The 17,873-nt window shown below is 51.9% G+C and overlaps 1 protein-coding gene across 1 annotated transcript in view; it reads right to left on the bottom strand.

Annotated features, from left to right (window-relative positions):
• Positions 1-3,952, bottom strand: part of TRAF3 (TNF receptor associated factor 3) — a 116,669-nt gene extending 112,717 nt beyond the window's left edge. Inside the window, 1 exon segment of the mRNA XM_036843017.1 lies at positions 3,693-3,952. The gene's annotated coding sequence lies outside the window, so the exon portion shown is untranslated.
• Positions 3,953-17,873: the final 13,921 nt, after the last annotated feature.

Here is a 17,873-nt window from a genome sequence, read left to right as displayed (position 1 = left end):
TCTGAACCTCCATCATACTTCCAGTCCTCTGCACAATCCACTAATTCACTTCAGCCTACACTGTATGACTTTTCTAGCTTCTTCCTAGTGGGTCTTCACTCTCTAGCTGCGCAGCCAGCTCCCTGAGGGCAGGGTGGTGAAATCTTCATTTTTCCTCACCCTCCCTGGCACAGGCTTCAGTCCTGGTGCTACCTCAGTCAAATACCCACTGGTTTCTGGCATCTCCTTCACCACGCACAGGGGCCAAGATGCCCCGGACTTCTGCAGACCATGCCCTCAAAGGCAGGTGCGGTATCTCCCTCAACTTAGCACGATAACTAGAACATTATGGGAACTCAAGGCACATTCAACATCAAATTAAATGAGAAAAAGACTCCCAAATCCCAGTTAACGATCTACTTATCTCGAAGAATACAGAATTCAGCAAGAGATTCCCACCTGATTTCCGGAGTTGACAAAAACCAACACAGTCACCTGCATTTATGACATCTCACCACCTGCCAGCCTCACCCCAGTGAGTCTGCACAGGGAGACAAGCAATTCTGGCCCCCAAAAGGTTTTGATGCTTAATGATAAAAATCTCACCTTCTCCTTCCTAGACTGGTCAGTCCCCCACCCCTCACTATGTGTAGAATAGTGCTGTGCAGACCACAGTTAGTAAAGGCCCTCCAAAATGAGAAAGTCATTTTGTATTTTTTAGTTAATTATGAATAATAGATATTACACAAGCACATATGATGTTTTCTGTTTAAAATTGCATTGTCTTCTACTTCCATGAGCTCCTTTGGACCCAAAGCCTGCTGCTATGGCACAAGATGCCCCATCCCCATTCACCTCTCTCTACTGCCCTCCTGCCCGCAGGCATCCGGCCCTCTCTCACACTGGCTTCGTTCCTTCTGCCCAGAACTAGTCTAAGCATCATCTCCACATTTAGGCCTCGGCTGCCTCTCCCTGGTCGTCTTCCAAATCCACTGGCCTCACCTCCTTCTTTCTCACTTTGTAGCTCTCTTCCCAGTTTCTCTCTGTATCTGAAGTCAATATTATGACTCTCCTCCCCCAGCAAAAAATAATAATAATTTTTCTTCCTCTATAAACACTTGTAAAGAAGCATGTAGGGAGGGTCCTGATTCCATGGAACTGATGCAGAGGCCTTGGCCATAAGAGGTCTCCTCTGCTAAGTTAATAGTTCTTAAATTGACCATTACAAGGAAACTCAGCTATTGCATAACATTTAATAGGTTAGATCACTTGCTGTTTGGAGAGTCTTGCTCTACAAAGATGAGAAAATAGAGATGGGCAAATTTAACGCAATTTCCTTTGTTTGCTTGCGCTGGCCTAGACTTGCAACACCACAGTGACAGTTTTTCTTGAAGTACAGCTTTCACATCATAAAAAGGACTTTAAGAGACTGATAAATCATTCTCATCCTTCAGCTTATTAGCACATCTATCCTGACACCGCCCACCCCCCCTACCCCCCAAGGCCCTTCTTGCTTTGCACAGTGAACAATTAAAGGGATTCTAGCAGGGCTGTTTACAGAATCAAAATCCCAAACACAGGGGAAAACAGCAAGCAGCAGTTCAGATGTTTCAGTTAAACGAAGGACTCTCTTCAAGGCACGAACAAGAGTAGGAATATTTTGATAGTATTAACAGAAACAACTGGCCGCTGCTATTGCCTGTTTCCAGTGGAATGTCTTTACACCCTTCTTTACAAGGAGTGAGGCCATCTTATTAATTCCAAAATTAATGGATAGCATCCAAGGAAAATAATTGGTCTTCTTCCCCTCACAGAAAAATTCACATGAACGTCTTAAAAAAAAAAAAAAAAAAGCTGGAATTCTCCCTGCCAGCTCTCTGCTTTCCCGGCTTCTGCACTGTGACAGCTGGAACAGATGGCGTCTGGGTGAGACACCTTACATCTTAAACCTCATCCCTGATAAGGTCTGATTTTAACTAGTGATGTGGGAATCCCAGGTCTGTCAGGGTTTCTGTCCTGAGCACCTACTCACCGGATTTCCAATCTCATGTATTTTACAGTTTTCACACTGATAAGGCTTATTTTTGTTTTGGCCAAAGAATTTTTCACCTTGGACTAATTCTCAGTATACATATTGTCACCACACGGTGAAAACACAAGTATTTCCCTTCATTTGAAAAACGAACGTACACTATTTTGCCAGACATCCTACATAGGATGCAGTCTTTTAAACAGGCCATTTTCAAAGATGTGAAAGGAGAAGATTTTATCACCAACTGATTGATGGTCCACCTGGTCATTTCTTTAGATAAGGATTTTATAGACATATACAAGATTACAGAACACAACATTTCCAAAAGCTTCACCAGCAAACGCTAGGGGAAAAAAAAAAAATTATGGCTCCTCCTCAGTTGTATGCTGTGAATGTAAATTAAGAAGCGGTGACAACGCTACTCAATACAGCCTTTATGACTCCACAAAAATAAATGAATAAATAACACACACACACACACACACACACACACTCCCCATCTCATTCTGAAAACTGATTCACGGCTTAATACGAAAAACATGAAATAAAATTGCTTCCTTCAGACAGGAATAAAGACGCAGACGTAGAGAATGGACTTGAGGATATGGGGAGGGGGAAGGGAAAGCTGGGACGAAGTGAGAGAGTGGCATGGACATATATACACTACCAAATGTGAAATAGATAGCTAGTGGGAAGCAGCCGCATAGCACAGGGAGATCAGCTCGGTGCTTTGTGACCACCTAGAGGGGTGGGATAGGGAGGGTGGGAGGGAGACGCAAGAGGGAGGGGATATGGGGATATATGTATATGTATAGCTGATTCACTTTGTTATAAAGCAGAAACACAACAATGTAAAGCAATTATACTCCAATACAGATGTTAAAAAAAATTGCTTCCTTCAAATGGACAATTATATGAAGGCTTCTTAAATTTCAAAGCACGTCCACAACACACCATCCATTTCCATTTTGCTGCTATGTTTTCAAGTGAAAGGTAAAGAATTTTTTTCCACACGGAATTCTTTCTACAGGCCTAAATATTAAATAGATGTCCCCAACGGGGTGACAGTGAAAACGTGGCAAAGTGTGCAGGAGCAATTAACCAAAGGCGGAATGTGTGCATTTCGCCCCAAACTGGATCCCAGTACCCGCCTGCCTCCGAGGCCACTGCAGCTCTCCGATTATGAATCAGTCAGAGGTTCATCTGCAGAGGAATGACTCAGTATAAACTTTTAAATAATGGCTTTAAAAAAAAAAAAAAAAAAAACTAAGCCAGCCCAGGGTGAACACGTTCGGCTCTGTAGACACCCGAATCGGTCCGCTCCTCACCCCGCAACACACAGCCTCGCAGGAGATGCTGATTTCTCGCCACCCCGAGGGGGGGTCACGTTTCCAAGAGGCCTCGGCGCCCCGTTTCCTGAAAAGCTGCGGGAGCCCCGGCCCGCGGGCCCCGGTCGGGCCGGAGGACAAAGTTTCCCGAAGTTGAGGCGTCCGGGGGGCGGGCGGGCCCGGGCTGGGGCTGGGGCGAGGCGGCGCCGTACCGGGCACTCGCCGCCGGGCGCCGGGCCTGCGCCGCCCCGGCCCCGCGCCGACCGGCCCCGGGCCCGCCCGCCGCCGAGGGCGCGGGATGGAGCCGCCGGGGATGGAGCCGCCCGCCGCCCGCCACCCGCCGGGCCCCTTACCCGCGTCCGCGCCGCTCGGCCGGCTCAGGGGCGCCGGGCGCGTCCTCCGCCGCGGTCCGCAGCGTCCTGCTCCCCGGGCAGCCCCATGTCGGGGGGCGGGGAAGGGCCGGCGGCCGCCGCCGCCGCCGGCTGGAAAGTCCCTGCTGGGCTGCAACCCGGCTCGCGCACGCGGCGGCCGCGCCGCGCCGCGCTCCCTCGCCCTCACGCACCCTCTCACAGGCACTTCCTCTCGCGCGCTGGAAATCCCCGCCGGCCGCTGGAGCGCGCCCCGGCGCGCGCCCGCCCCGCCCCCGTCGCCAGGCCCCGCGCGCGCGCGCGCGCGCGCGTGGGAGCTGCGGGAGCCCGCGAGCGCGGCCGGCCCCACGCGCCGCGGCCCCGCGCGCCCCCGCGCGCCCCCCGCCCGGCCCGCGCGCGCCCGCCGCCCGTTGCTAAGCCCTCCTGCCCGGCGCCAGTCGGCCGGCCTTAGCAACGGCGCCACGGCGCGGGCGGGGGCGGCCTCGGGCGCCCGCCGCGCCTCCCCGCCGCCGCGCGCTCTCCCGCCCCCCGGCTCCGCGCGGCCCTCGTCCCGGGCCTCCACCCCTTTCCGGGTCGAAAAGCCACGCGAGCCTCGTGGGGGCCCGAGAGCTGCAGGTCCCCTCGCAGTCGGGAGCGATGGCGTCACCCGGTTCAGCAGGGAGCCACCCTCGCTCACACGCACATGGACACACATTCAACACAGTCTCACACAACTACTCACAGACACAGGCTCAGACACACTCAGCCAACATGCGTTCTTACACACTGTCCCTCACACTCAAGACACGCATGCTCACAAGACATGAATACTCTCACAGACACACGTTCACACGCACTCGGAGACACACTTGGTCACAGACACGATCACGTGCTCTCACACTTGTACACGCATTCACACACCCATGCTCCCTCACATCCATGCACACTGCACACTCTCACACATACACACTCGCTCCTACACTCGTTCCCTCTCGTCCGCACGAGCAGGTGGTGGAGCTGAAGGAGACTCGAGACGTCTGGGCCCTGATCTCCTTCACTAAGGGGGGAGCTGTCTCAACGTTGGTTTGGTTGGCATTTCCTTGCTCCCTGGGGTCCTCCCACACCCAGGAAGTTGTGTCTTGGTCAAATGCGAAGAGTGTGGCCAGTTTGCCATAAGCTCCCAGAGCTCCCCGCTGGCCTGGGGCCCCAGGACAGAGATCCTGCTGCCCCGTGCACCCCTCTCCTCCCTGGACCCCACGCCTTCAGGGGCGTGTGCAGCCTCCGGAGCCAGGGCACTCACTTCTCCAGGGGCCTCGGCCCTCTGCCCCACAAATCATGAAGGATTCCCCATGGTCCTCTAAGACGGTGTCCAGTCCGGCTGGGCCCGGCAAGATGGGGCGCAATGGATGGCCTGTCTCTGCGAGGCTCCAGGCCAGCCAAAGAGCAAGGCCACCTCTGCACGAGTTTACAAGCTAACACTGAGGAGACGAATGGATGTTTCCTTTTTCTCTGCTCAAGAAGGCTCATAAAGATCCCTAGACCAGCACTGAGACCTGTGTGACCAGCTTAAGCCAGGCTCCCTTATATTTCTCCAATGACTTGTTGAATAGAGGCAGGAAGTCCAGCATCTCCTCTGGAGGCTTCCTCTGTGGTACATTCCAGAACCCTCGACAGTCCACGGCTCTGGCCCCATCAGACCGACTGGTACTTGTTCTCCAGCCACAGAGGTGGGGACTCGCCCAGGCTACAGCAGCGCCCCTGCCTGGGCCACTGAAAGGGCACAGCTGAGTTCAGACAGAGAACCCAAGATGGCTGTTGTTCCCCCAGCACCCATGTCAGGGCGACAGGCCAGCCCCAGCCAACCCTCTCACACAGACCCCTGGGCTCCGACCCGAACTTAGGTCACCAGATGAGCGCCTCCTTCCTTCCCTCTCCGTGGCTTCCACTCCAGAGCCTTGGGTGTCCTTTCCTGCCTGTCAGAAGCCGTAAAGACCCTGCCCTCAAAGGGCAGGGTCCACACTGCTTCCCACGCCCCCCGCTCCCAGGCCTCTGTGTATCTGCCCATCTCCTCCCAGGTCCCCAGGCCTGCTCAGGCCACAGTCCTGGGACACTGTCAGCCGGGTCCCACTCCCACCTCCTGCCTCACACTATATTGGGATCTTTTTAAGACTTTGCCAAAATCAGAGTTTGCCAAAAATTCTCTAGGCTGGACTATTCTTGGTTCTTTTAAAATAAGCAACAAGGTAGAAGTTTCAAAGACCCGTCAGAGGGGTTTTCTACAGCTCGTTTTATCCTCTCCCAAAGCAGTATCAAGCAGCATTCAGAATGAATAGATTCAGGTACAAGCCGTGGCTGAGCCCTCTGCCGGGGAGTGAGGACCTGCTCCTTCTCTTCTTCCCCTTCCTCCCCCTTCTTTCTCTTCTCCAACCGTCCGAGCAGTTCTGGATCCCCTGCCTTGGGGAATTGGAGGGGGAGCAGCACAAAGAAGTTTGCCCCAAACAGGGCAACGGCTTTGGGGGCGGGCGTTCTGTCCTCTGCAGTTTCGGCCGCTGGGCAGCCGTGATGGGCAGCGAGGAGAGCCAATCACAGCTCTCCTCGCTGCATTTCAAAGGCAGAGCTCTCTGTTCCCTATGGCAACGTGTAACAACAAGCTGACACCATTTCTGGACAAAGAAATTTCTCGCAGGAATTTATGTAGCATTACGTGTTCTGTTTGCTGCATTTCTGGGAGAAGTGCACACAGATATTAGAGTGACTCAAGTACAAAGGCTCAGAAGCCATTCCTGTCTGTCTTCCAGAGAGGAGGAGAAAGTATTCACTGTTTAGTGTAAGGGGTCTTCAGGCCTACGAGAGGGGTTTCATCAGACCTCTCCCCGAGTGTGACGATCAGACACACAAGTGACACCTCCCCACTCTGAGACCATCAGCCCCCGTGGGTCTGACTTAGGCTGAAAAGTGCTAGCAACTTCTCCCACTGAAACGTATGAAATACCACCTCAGGTGGGGCCTTGGCACCTGGCAAAATCAGAGTTCCACTAATTGTTCAGACAGGTGGCTTCCAAACTTTTTGAATACATTTTACGTTACAAACCCCTTGTATATAACACATATGCATTTATACACACACATATATAACAGTACTTAATCTCAAACATGTGATGTACTCTGTTATTTTCTATTCCATTCCTTTTATTTTTTAAATGCTGCTTGTGACTCTCTCAACTCACTGTTGGTTCATGACCTGAAGTTTGAAAACACTATCATAAACTAAAACAGCTGCTGAAGATGGTGGAAGTGGCCTGGCGTTTGGGGGTGGTCATCGTGGGAAAGCACCCCTCTCCCTCCTGCTCCATCATGAGTGTGCACTGCGGTGCTGGGCTGCAAAGCCAAGGACTCCAGTCCCCCCTCCCCTGCCCAGCCCAGTCCTTCAAGGAGACCCTGGCTAACAGCAGAGGTGCCCCTTCTCCAGACAGGGATGGCCAAAAACAAATGCAGAGGAAATGGGGCCTGGAGAGGCCAGGAGGCCTAAGGGTGGGTATGCAAACACAGCCACGGGTTTCGTGCAAGTGATGAGAGAAGGGAAGGCAAGGTGGGAGATTTGTGTAACTGGCCACAGAAAGTTTTAATTTTCTCTCATTTCTGTGGGCCTCTTGGGAAGATGAAGGTATCCTCATTTTAGGGAAACCTGGTTTGGGATTTGTGTGCACCCTCACACAACACACACACACCCCACCACCACCACCAGCAACTCTGGCACTTTCCCCTAGTCCTTCAGGAGTACATGAGTCCCAGGTAAAGGCCAGCTTCCCACAGGCAGCCTTGACTAGAACCCCACACCCACACTTCACTTCCGAAAAATAAATTCAACTCCACCAAGAAAGGGGGATATTCTACTGCAGACCGCATGGGAGACAGGGGAGAGGGTTTGCATCAAGCTCACACAGCAAACTCATGAAACCCGTGAGAAGCTGAGTGCCTGCCTTGCGATCCCATTCAGAGGCTCCACCTGTCTTTGCGGTCACCGTCCCTCTCCCCCAGCCGTGGGGCTCCTCATAGCCTCTTTGTCCCCCCCGCAACTCAGCTCCGGCCTTAGCTGGCAGACCCTGCTCGGCAAACGAAAGCCAGTGGCTGGTGGAGCAGTCCCCTCGGGAGACCCAGCTCATCCCACCCCGGCAGCATCCAAAGTGAGCTCTGCTCCTCCCCACACGTTAGAAACGAGGGAGAAGGTTATCAGGTCCAAATCAAGTCTCAGATTAACGAGACAAACTGTTTGAAAAGAACAAGAGTTCTAAATCGTCAAAATTGCAATATGCCATCTCACTACGAATACAGGCCACTGTGGTGCCCTTCCTCCTCTCTCAAGGCTGGTGAGGACAAGCCTGCAATGTCACATGATGCTGGATCAAAACAGCTAATTCCACCTTCCCCTGGCCCCTCAGTTCATTTGGTCAAGACCTGCTTGCTGAGCATGACCCCTGCCCAGCTCTCTTCTAGCATGAAACCAATGAAACGCTTGTCCTTTGGGAGTTCACCTTCTAGCAGGTGTAGACCAAATAAACAAATCACAAGTGAATCTATAACAAGAGCTGTGACCAAAGCTAGAGAAGAGGAGGGGAAGGAGGGAGGCCTGGAGCAAGTGGCCGAGGGCTGGCGGATCAGGTGCAATCTGAGTGTCGGCCCGAAGGAAGAGAGGAGGGTGCCATGCGAACATCCGTGGGCAAAGCATCCGGGCAGCGGGAACAGCGTGGGTAGACACCCTGAGGTCAGTGAGCACTGGGGAGGCCAGCGTGGCGAGAGCCAGTGAGCAGGGGAAAGTCACAGAGCATGGAGGTGATGTGGGGCTTTGGGGAGGGGTGGAGACGCAGGGCCCTGTGGGTCATCACCAGGACTTTGATTTTGCTCCGAGGTAGGGGCCATTGTAAAGTTTGATTGATAGCTTGCATTCTACCCAAACTAACCCTGCGTTTGATCATACTTCATTGTCCTTCAGCCAATAAACATGTGCCGGGCACTGGGCAAATCCAAAGGGCGGGGCGTGACTTTGCGGCGTGGTGAACGCGATCACAGCCAAGGACGCCCGGCGCTGGCAAATGGGCACACACACAGGTGTGAACCATCAACCAGAAACACAGACCTCCTGGGCGCCGGGGTGGGCGTGTGGTGTGAGCTCTCGGGCCCAGTGACCCACATCCGGGACTCTTCCAAAGAAATAAGACCAAACGCCAGGAAACCATTAGGTACCTCCCACCTTCAAAGCCAGAGAAAGGGAGTGGGTATCACCCTTTATCTGGTGGCCATCAGGGTGGTGTTCTAAACCCAGCCAACGCTCAGAGGGCCGCGTTTGCTATCGGATGGGGGCGAGAACCCAGAGCACACTGCCTGGGCCAAGCACCGCTGTCCCGGAGGCCAGGACTCTGGCCACAGCACCGCTGTCCCCACAGAGCGGCCTCTGCGGAGCTGCTCTCAGTGGCCGAGGCCCTGGGAGGAACCGAGGGGCTGTCCTTATCACCTCAGACCCCACGGCTGCCCCTGGCTCACCTGCTCCACCCACACTGGTCTCCAGGGAGCCTCCGTGGACCCAGGCTGACTCACCCTCGGGGCCTTTGCCCACGCTGTTCCCTCAGCCCAGAATGCTCTTCCCCCCAGCTACTTACATGATTTACTCTCTCTTCCTTTGGGTCATAGACAGTTGAGGGGATTCCAGATCAAAGATTCGTGTCCAGGACTCACCGCAGTGCACCTCCAAATGGGCCCCTGGCCGGACACGATGCGAGGGACAAGCTCCCCAAAATATCCCAGTGATGAGTTCCCTTGGAAAGGTGAACAGGAGGAATTCACTCGAGCAGGAGAATTCTAGAGCAGGAATCGAAAAAGCAGAACTCAACTCATGACTAACTAACTGTATGATCTTAGGAAGGCACTTTACCTCCCTGGCCCCGGGTTTCCCCTTTTGCAGAACGGAAATATGACTGCCTGCCCTACCCCAAGGGGGCTTTGAGAAGGCGGCTGAGGCCAGTGGGGACCATGCAGCCAGTGTGTCCCTGAGAGGTGTCATGGTACACAGAAGGCGGGCACAGGGCTGTATTTCTGATGCTTTTGCCTTTATTACATATAAAGGATTCACCCAGCTTTCCGGGGAGGGAGGGATTGTTTTAATTTCAGGTGTCCGTGATCAACTGCCATGAGTAAAAGTCACATCTGCCCCACTGTTTTTCAGGGATGTTACCTAATGCTTTCTCATCACACTGTCAGGGATGTTAAATTGACGACAAGCTTGATTATCAATTCCCTGAAAAGTATTGTCTGAGGGATTGGTCCCCAGACCTACACTGTGGATACGACAAGCTGTCGGAATTGTGCCAGCCCCTTTACCTGGGATGTGGTGTTTTTCAAACTGCAGTTTATAATCTACTAATTGGTTGAAAAATCAGTTCAGTGGGTATGACCGGCATCTTTTTTAAAAATGAAATGAAATAAAATAAAATAGGAAATAGCAAAATGCTTCTTACTGACTAGGTCAGTGTAGTTTTGTGAAACTTTTGTTTTAGTTCTGCATGGGTATACACAACTAAGTTTGTCTGTCTTGAGGTAAAATGTATTTCTTGTTGTAGGTTCTGGTGCAGACGTTCGAAAAGCCACTATGCTAATGGAAACATGAATCAAGTGTAGGTAGTTTAAAAGTTATTTTCCTCACGTGTGCTGACACATCTGTCTCATGTGTCCTGCCTGTTGGAATTTCCACCCACTCTGGGGTGACATACTCAAAATTAGTAGCATCTGGGTTAATGAGGTTTGTTATATTCAAAAACTAAACGATGGTGCGGTTCAACTTGCATGCGTCCTCCTGAAGAGTCCTGAGCGGAGGACCCTGGGCCCGCTTCTCTGTCCACTTCACTGCCAGAGGCTTTGGTCCACTTGGCCAGTTCCCTCACTCTCTCCTTGGTGGAAAGCCCTGGGCAGCCCTTAAAACATGTGGCTAAGTGAATCAAGGCAGGAGGGAAGGGAGGGAGGGAGGGAGGAACGAGTGGACCACCTGCCCCAGGCCAAATCTTTCCCGTCCACTTCATGTACCTCCAGTTTTGCTTCATCAGTAAGCGGCCCCCCACTCAGGACTCTGGCCTGGGGGTGGGTTCAGGGCTGGGACCACCTCCCAGTCTCCGCACAGGAGAGGTTTACCGTGCGGTCGTCTGTCTAGAAGAGTGTCCGAGGGCTCGTCTTGAATCCTCATTGCCAGCACAAGTGCAAGTGCTCTGTTTAATGTGTGGATTTGGGGCAGATCTGGGGTTGTTGAAGATTGGGGATCTTTGGCCACCCCTTGGGCTCACCACTGAGGGTGGGTTCAGAGGAAACCCAGGGCCTGGCATGTGCCCGCCCCAGGCCGATCAGGAACCCGCTCTAGAACCCTGCGGATTTCACGTCTGGGGAGCTGCCACCCTAACCAGGTCTTTGTTCTTTCTCCCCAGGTTGTGTCTGGGGCAGCCCAGTTGTACTTGTGTCTTGTGATTCACTTGAAACGTGTGATTAGAAAGCCTGCTGCAACCAAACTTGGGAGCATTTTAAGGCCTCGAGCATAAGCTGAGGCCGCTGGTGGGTGAGCTGGTGTGAAGGAACACAGGCCAGCCCATCCTTCCACAGTTGGGATGGAGTTTCCAATCTGGAGGCCAAAAGGGATCTAATTAGCCCTGCAATGGCCATACCTCCTCTGTCCTGGGTGACAAGGATAAAACATCAGCAGATTTACAAATTCAGGCTCTCCTTACAGCTCTGGCTAATGTATTGTTCTAAGACATTAATTTCCGTGGATGATTTGCAACGTAGGTGATTTTTCAAACTACCAAGTTTGAATTTCCCTCTACTGTTTTTCAACATGGACCCAAATAAGCTCATTTCACAGGGCGGAAGCTAACATTGTTACGTGCTGATGCCTAAAATGACAGTCTTGGGGCTTCTTTAAGTAAATAATTATTTTCTTTGTAATTAGCAGGCTACCTTAATAACCTGCTTTATCAGGCTAACAAGAGCTTGCTAAACACCAGCTGTATGGTACTTCCTAAAGCTGGGGGGGTTGGGGCAGAGCTGGCGTTAGGAGCCTTGAGGACACAACTAAAGGGACAGGACTGGCACGGGTGTCCACCTGGGCTCTCTCCTGACCCTCTGGCCCAGGGCTCGGGTGTCTTGGGCCCATCTCTGCACCTCTTAGGTGGTGTTCTGGCGGATAATAATAGGCACCAGCCAGTTTAAGTCAGTGGGCCAGAGCTCACGTGAGACCTCCCCGTGAAGTTGCCCCGCGGAGGTGAGGCCTGCAGGGGTAGGGGACACTCGGGCGCTTGGGCCATGAGGCGGGGTGGTTCTGTTGACAGGAAACGGCCTTTCCTCCCTTGCTGTTTCTTTTTGAGTATGAGGCAAACTAAAAAATTTCCCCACAGATGGTTAAGGAACCAAAATCGGACGCTCTAACTTTGGTTTGGGGATTTTATTCTTCTGACAGAGCACTTCATTCTGCGACTCCAAATGCAGAAACTGCACAGCCAGGGCCCCAGAATCAAAGCTTTTCTGGGCAGCGGCTTCCAGGTTGCTCCCCGGAAAGGGTACCATTGGGCCCTGGGCTTCCCTTTGACCCTGTCCTCTCCGGGAAACAATTTGAATAGGCCTGCGTCTGTCTGAAGTCACCTGGGTCATTAGGAAATGGGACTCGGGTAAATATGACATCTCTGGATTCCCCAAAGAAAACAGAAAGTTAGAAAAGGATTAAGGAAAAGTTCCCCAGTTTGTCCAGAGCCTTGATTCCATTTTTTCTCCCACCATTTTTAAGGATAAATAGCATGGATTTTGCCCCAGGATCAGTAAAAAAATAACATCCACTTATGTATCTCTGAAATAGTCATTCATTCATTCATTCATACACTTAACAATGTTCACTGGACACTTGAGGAATGGGATCTACCCCAAGCCTGTTCCACTTGTAAACCCCCAAAAGCTGCCCAGCCCTGCAGGGGGTGGGGGAGTGCAGCGCCCCACCCTGTGAGCCCAACTAATGCTGCTAGTAACTGCCTTTGAAGGCACCTCCCCGAACCCCTCTTTAACCTCACTCTGCGCGAGCTTCAAGCTTCATGACCCCTGGGATGGACTTGGAAGCGAGGCAGCCACGAACTCGCTGAATGTGATTTCAGAATTGTGTGTTGTGAGTTTTTTGCCCCTGGACAAGGGTCCAGCTGTCACCATATTGTCAGAAGACCTGAAACCCTAATAATGCAATAGAATCTCTGACATTTGCCCAGAAAACAAGACATCCTAAACGTACAACTCCTAATACCTTTTGTAATTAGGCCAAATCCAGTAGCATCGTTCAGCTACACACATAGAAGCTAGTATCTTTCAAAAATGCTGGGATTTCCTCCAAGCCATTCCCTGCCACTCACAACCCCTCGCCACACCTTCCTATCATCCGCCTGCCCCTCACCAACCCCACCACCCTCCCCTGTTCTTCCCCCCACCCCGTCCCTCCCACGCCCGCCGCTCACCATTCCTCCCCCATCACTCCTCTGCCAGCCAGTCTCCCCGTACCCTTCCCCCACCCACCACTTCCAGCCTCCTGGGTGATGAAGGGTGTCACTCATCCCCCAGACCCAGCTGTTAAGCAAAGGCTGATGAGTGGGCAGCCCTTGTGGCTGGAACCGTTGCCAACGCCTCTAAACCGCATCATAACCCTGAAAGCTCTGACCCCAGGAACCAGCTCTTTCCTGGCCCTTGCCCGCTCTCCTAGTCCTTGAAAACTCTAGGTCCTCTCGTCTTGCAGAGTTGCACTCCCAGGATTACGGATCTGCTCCAACAGGCTGGAGAGGCACACAGCAGGCGGAGAGCAAGTCCAGACAAATTTCGGTTCCTTTGGAAATGGGCGTGCTTCCAGAGTTTCCAACAGAGAAGACCTTTAACCGACCCCAGCACCGTCCCTTCCGCTGGGCAACCACAGAGGCACCTACTGTTCTGGAAGTTTCTCTCCTGCATCCTCTAGTGGAAAGGAGGTTAGAGGGGCAGAATGGCTTGCCGGAGACATGGAAGATCTGTCTGGCTAAAGACATGAGGGACCTGAGGTGTAGGAACTTCCACGAACATTCGTGGACACCACTGTGAGCCAAGCACTTTGAGAGGCTCTGGGGGTGGAAAGACAAATGAGACTAAAAGGCCACACACACACACACACACACACACACACACACACGGTAACCTGTGCAGGAGTGAGAGTGGAGGACCAGCAGTTTGGACACAGTAGCCCAAGTCCTGGGGAAGTCCCGTCTTATTTGTGTTCCTCATGATAATAGGGCGATGGACACGGTCTAAGAAGATCAGTGCACAAAAAATTAGATAAAAACTTAGGGGCTTAGACAACAACAATCATTTTATTATCTCTCACTGTTTCTGTGGGTAGGAATTCGGGAAAGGTTTAGCTGGGTAGAGTCTCTGTCGGGCGCAGTCAGACGATGGCAAAGTGTGAACAGTGCGGGGCTGGCCGGGCATCACTCCAGGTGGGGCATATGGGCTTCCTCACGACTCGGCAGCCTCAGGGTCGACGGGCAGGCTGGGGGCTGCAAGAGCAGGCTTCCAGTCAGCAAGGCAGGACCTGGATCGCCTTTGATAACCTTCCACTGGAAGTCACGTAGTGTCCCTTTTGCCATTCCCTGGTGGTTACAAGCTAGTCACCAGCCTGCCCAGATTCAAGGGGAGGGGACATAGACCCCACCTCTCAACAGGAAGAGTGTCCAGGGCACACTGTGGGGAAACATTTACCCATTGGCTGCGAGCCCCGCCCCCCAGGCAGAGAGGAAGAATATAAACTGGGGTGCATGGCTCTCATGAGCTGAGGCCATTCTCTGGAGGAGAAGGCAGCTTGGCTCGTGGCCAGCACACACAGCAGCTTGGGATGGATACACCAGCCCTGTAAATGTGGTCTGGGAGGACTCTGTGGTCGATTGCAGAACAGGCACAAATCCCACCTATCCCTGCATCCATGCCCTTTCGCACTTGACTTTGTTACTCTTTCCATCAAGAGGAGTCTATTCCCCACTCAGGTCTGGGCTTGGCCATGTGACTTTCTTTGGCCAATGGGACGTGAGCAAACATGATGCACGCAGAGGCTTGAAAAGTGCTTGTGTATTGGTTTATGCTCTCCTGTGGCACTTGGAACCCTGAGACTATGGGAACAAAAAGCAAGCTAACTCCCAAGGGGCCACATGGAAGGGAACCAAGGCATTCTGGCCAATAGCTTTCACCTGCCTTCACCTGCCAGAAATGTGTGTCAGGCCATCCTGAATCATCCAACCTCAGCTGAGCCACATGAGTGAGCCCAGGCAAGATGAGTAGAACCACCCGGTTGAGCCCAGCCCAAATTGCCAACACACATAATCAAAGGCCAATAAGTGCTTGTTATTTTAAGTCACTAAGTTTCTGGGTTGTTTGTTACACATCAAAGCTAACTAATACAGGCACCAATAGTGTCCACTACAACAAAAAAACTTTAAAAAGAAAAAGAAACACAAGGAAAAGAGACTTCCCTGGTGGTCTAGTGGTTCAGACTGCGCTTCCATTGCTGGGGGCATGGGTTTGATCCCTGGCTGGGGAACTAATATCCCGCATGTTGCATGGTACACCAAAACATTTTTAAAATTAAAAAAAAAAAAAAGAAACATAGTGTCCACTACAGAAATCTAGCTGCCCTAAAGGCCTGCTAACCCCCTATAACTGCAGGGATGGAGAAAAAGAGGGACTTTCTCCTAGGTCTGGTCCTTGGCCTCCTGAACCTCTGGCCCTCCGGCATGCAACTCACACTGACCTGCAGAGACATCAACCAGGACTGTTCCCCGAAGAGCCAGAGCCCCCCACTCCATAAATGAGGCCTGTGGCCCAGTTAGAGACTCTGGAGCTCCTGAGGGTCCTGGAGGCAAATAGGAACTGGCCCTTGAGGAATTCCCAGAGCAATGCCTCCAAGCCCATGCTTTTTGCCCTTAGGTCTCTGACCTCTGGGGCCCCAAACTTCAGATTTGGGTAAAAGTCAGGGTCACTGGGTCATCTTTCCAGCTGCCACGGCTTCAAATTAGATCCAGGGAGCTATGTCAGTAGGTTTGGAAAATGCCAAGCTGCCCCTTGCAAAACATGTTTTGGGTTTCTTGGATAAAGATGTCAATATTAAACATTAAGATTTTGCTATGATTAAATTCTCACTGGGCACAAGGAAAGAGCTGTAACTACATTTCAATGTAGCATTGGAAGGGATTTAGTGATTTTCCATTAATTTTTTTTAAATGTCAAGGGTATCTGTCTTTCTTCGAGGACTCAGCCTATGGCAAAGTTCAGGTTTAAAAAGACCCAGCGATGGACTTATGAGACCAAGAAGGAGAGGCAAAAATCTACACTTCAAAAATTATGAAACTGCTAAGTTTTCAGTTAATTCAAAAATCATCTCAGTGGAAAATTTTGTAAGCTTTCCATGCATAATCAAGGAGATCTGGTTTGGAATTGCAACTGAAATGAATCCCTGTAAGAGCTTGCTTTCTGAATAAAATGACCAACCTCAGATCAAAGGCTCTGGTGAGTGATCAGATCTCAGTACAGAGAACCCAAACGAAGGACCACGCTAACGCTATAACAGGGAGACAGGTCAAACCCTCCCCCTCCCCTTCCCAGCCCTGTCTCCCTCTCTCCCCCGGCCCTGCCTCTCAGCCAAGAAAGCAGGCAGAAGGTGCAGTCTTCAATTTTATGGAGCAATGAGATTTGCAGGAAATATTTACTAGCTATTTGGTAAATACAATTAAATTTCTGGCAGAGCTTTGCACGGCTAGTTTATTAGAATTAGCTAAGGCTTACTTGCAAGTCTAAGTGGATACCACAGAGTAAAGCAGTGTAGACGTTAAAGTGCAAATGAAAAACTGGTGCTGATCACAGCAGGAGGGCAGTGTCTTCCCATCTCTGGGAGAAAAGGGCCTGGTCAGGGAGCCAAAGCCAGAGCAGATGCCCACACCCAGTGCCTTCTATGCCCTCTGTGGGTGGGCACCATCATCTCTCCCCAGCACAGTGACAGGGAGGAAGTAGGCCTGCAGGTACCCTCCCAGGGCAGGGCTGGGAGCACCTACTCCAGGACCCTTGTCGCTGTGATCTACCCAAGGTCCCAGAGCCTCTAGACAGCACAGCCAGAGCCACGACCTCCTACCCCCCACTCCAGGGCTCGGAACACTCTGACCCCCCCGCGAACCCTTGCTTTCACCTCGTAAAAAGGACTTTCGCTCAGTGATGCCGCTCCTGGGTATCTACTCTAGAGGAATGAAAACTTCCGTCCACGCAAAAACCTGTCCATGACTGCTCCCTGCGGTATTAGTCAGAGCAGCCAAAAGCTGGAGGCAGCCCAACACCCAACAGCTGAGGACTGAATAAACACAGCGTGGTGTGCCCACACCACGGGGTATTGTTTGGCAGTAAAAGGAACAAAGCACTGACACTTGCTACACATGGATGAACCTCGAAATCACGATGTTAAGTGGAAGATGCCAGACACAAAGGTCTACATACTGTAGGATTCCAGTATATAAAATGTCCAGAATCAGCAAATCTACGAGACGGAAAGTAAACCAGTGGTTGCCTGGGGCGGGAGGGAGGGAAACAGGGGGTGACCACTAAGGGTTGAGTGGTTTCTTTTGGTTGTAATGAACTTGTTCTAAAATTGATTGTGGTGATGGTTGCACAACCTTGTGAATATACCAACAACCACTGAATCGTACACTTCAAAAGAGTAGATTGTATGGTATGCAAATTACATTCAATTTTTTAAAAAGGCTTTCGTTGGCCGGGTGTGGGTGACAGTATGAGCTCTTGGTCCGATCCCAGCTCCCCCACTTACCAGATGTGGAGCTTTGGGTGACCTGCCTCGGCCTCTGCCTTCCTGTCTCCCCAGCTCTGGAGCTGCCGCGAGGATTAAGTGAGCGACTCTGGGAGCTGCGTTTGGGTCGCACACAGCTTCTAGGCGAGGCGGCCTCAGGCCTCAGGCAACATGCAATGGAGGTCCTTCCAGTTTCCAGAAAGTTCTAGAAAGAGCCTTCTCCTCCCACAGGGACCTCAGACTGACCCAGACCCAGGCAGAGCACAGCGCCATCTGAGGGTTTTGCCACAATAAGTACAAGTGGCTTTTATGACAGCCTTTGG

This window comes from Balaenoptera musculus, chromosome 2 (assembly GCF_009873245.2).
Source record: "Balaenoptera musculus isolate JJ_BM4_2016_0621 chromosome 2, mBalMus1.pri.v3, whole genome shotgun sequence".
Lineage (NCBI taxonomy): Eukaryota > Metazoa > Chordata > Mammalia > Artiodactyla > Balaenopteridae > Balaenoptera > Balaenoptera musculus.
This window is presented reverse-complemented; position numbering and strand designations above follow the sequence as displayed.